This window comes from Bubalus bubalis, chromosome 12 (assembly GCF_019923935.1).
Source record: "Bubalus bubalis isolate 160015118507 breed Murrah chromosome 12, NDDB_SH_1, whole genome shotgun sequence".
Lineage (NCBI taxonomy): Eukaryota > Metazoa > Chordata > Mammalia > Artiodactyla > Bovidae > Bubalus > Bubalus bubalis.
The window spans coordinates 53970845-53973392 of NC_059168.1; the positions used below are offsets into that span (position 1 = coordinate 53970845).

At 36.4% G+C, this 2548-nt stretch overlaps 1 non-coding gene across 1 annotated transcript; it reads right to left on the bottom strand.

Annotated features, from left to right (window-relative positions):
• Positions 1-320: 320 nt before the first annotated feature.
• On the bottom strand, positions 321-484 carry LOC112578283. Its single transcript, XR_003102581.3, has one exon. It is a non-coding gene; the product is annotated as a U1 spliceosomal RNA (small nuclear RNA).
• Positions 485-2548: the final 2064 nt, after the last annotated feature.

Genomic DNA, 2548 nt, shown 5'->3' on the forward strand with positions numbered 1-2548 from the left:
GAAGGAGGCGACAGGAAATGAGATGTTTGGATGGCATCACTGACTCAATGGACATCAGTTTGAGCAAATTCAGGGAGATAGTGAAGGACAGGGAAGCCTGCTGTACTGCAGTTCATGGAGTCGAGAGGAGTCAGACAAGAGTTAGCAACTGAACAACAACAACAAATCTCTACATATCTACTGATAGATATATCTTATGTACATATTTAGACCTAGATTTTGGCATTTTATTTCACTTTCAATTTTAGTATATGTGCTGCCGAAGCAAGCACTTTATTTCACTTTCAATCATATGTTTACCCTCTCCATTGTTTTAACACCAGGGGAAAGTATGGACACAGTTCCCCACTATCACAAATTATGCAGTTGAGTTTCCCACATTCGGGGAAATCACAGTAGTCAGCACATCTGAAATGCAATGGATTAGCCTTGCTCTGGGAAAACCATGTTTTTGATTATGGTATCTCCCCTGCCAGGTATGAATATCCATTGGGTTTTAATTCAGTCATCTATTTCTTACTTGGTCAACCTTTCCAGCTCTCAGATTTCTCATGTTTTGCTAGATACAGTGATTCATGGAGTCCACATGAGAGCAGCAAGTTAAATATCTTCTAAAGACTTCTCTTGTGCTATATTAAGGACTGGCCCCTGGTTTTGAACAAGATAAATTTTTCTCACTCCAAATTCATTCTCATCATAGGGTTGCAGGAAAGGGGACTCCTTTCAGGGCCCAAGAGTGGGCTCTTGTCTAACACTTGGATATGAATTGTCCAAGGAGACACACATGCTGACAAACTGGACATTTTAAGAAATGGGATTTGGAAAGGGGCACCCAAGAGGAGAGCAGTAGGGTAAAGGAACCCAGGAGAACTGCTCTCCCAGTGTCCAATTTTATAGCAATGGAGTTAGTTTCCTGGTTGTCTCTGGCCAATCATCTTGCTTGGCCCATAGTCTGACTCAAGATCCTTCCTGCTGGCACATGCATTTCTTAGCCAAGATGTATTCCGGAAGAATAATTCTGGGAGGTTGGTCATCTCCTCTTCTTCTGGCCTCTGCCATATTTATAGCAGCAACTCTGTGTTCCTTATCTATCTGGACCTCCTGCTGTGAGGAGCTCAGGCAAGTGGTCATTATCCTATCTAGGCAGGAGGTTTCATCCAATAGTTCCCTAACAATAGTTTGTAATTTTTTTTTTCCAAGAAAGCAATGCTGCATTCTTCTGTAAGCCTTTCCCCCCCCACCCCCAGTTTTAAGCATCAGTTTCTTTTCCTAGGTCTCCAAAGATATCTTATTATAAAAGTGAAAGATTTTCATGAGTCCATCACCAAAAGCTATTTATAATGAAAGTCTATAAACCTTTAGTTATTTTAATGCTATTCATTATGTCTCTTGATTTTCCCACTATTAGTTCAGGAATTTATTTTTCTCTAAGATACTAGATATAGCTTATTACAATAATTAGGATTCCACTATGTTACTTTAATCAAGCAATTAGAATGAGAGAGAACTCTTATCCATCTCTATCTGAATCTATACCAGCATAATTTTCTGAACTCTGAAGCAAGAGGAATTACTGAAAGGTAGACAGAAGCAGCATTTCTAGAAGCACTGCAACTGCATGGTGAATATGGGAAGGGATAAAAAGAACTCCCAAATGCCCAAAGGGGAGAAGGTAGAGCCTACAGAAATACCGATTTTCAGGGAATCAACTGAACCCAAAGCTTATTTTTTCCACTCTCCTTCCTCCGAATAGAAAATATGCAATTCCTCTTTAAAAAAAAATAATTAATTTTAATTAAATAATAATTTAAAAGAAATTCTACACAAATTGGAGATTTTGCATATCCTTTAGTAAGTTGTTCAAATGTTTCATAATGTTTGGAGACTGAAATCTAAGTATTATTCCCTCATGCTGCTAACACACACACACATACACATTTTCAAAAATATATCACCCAGTATTTTATTTTTTTCTGCATGCTGTGAATCATTGGAAGATTTGAATGTCCCTATCCGTAAGTTAAAAGAATTAATGTGAAATTCTGAGGCTATAGTGACAATGATGTAATTGTCCTTGGTGACTTTTAGATTTATGTCAAAAAGGCACAAGGTCAACTAAAATTCCAATTAAAACAAAGTGGAATAAAGTTCTGTACAAAAGACCAATTTCATTAAATGCCAGAAGTAAATATGCATTTCTTTTAAGAATGAGATTTCTGGACTTCATGAAGAGAACTGTTTCTTTCTTTCTTTCTTTTTTTTTTTTACCTCCTGAATAAACAAGGCAATTTTTGACATGAAATAGATTTAGCTCATTCCAAATCTGAATTCTGAGATGTCTTGGGAATTTTTCAAGCTTTCTCAGCTATTATTTTTTCCATTGATTTTTATTATTTTACAATCAATGTAATCAGTTATTATAAACAATCAATATTGCTTTATTTTACCCAGATATTATCAATGTCTTTGTCACCATTTCTTATGCAACAGAGTACTTTTTTTAATATTCCCTTAGTGAGCTCCTTGGTGATAAAGTCTCTCAGTTTTT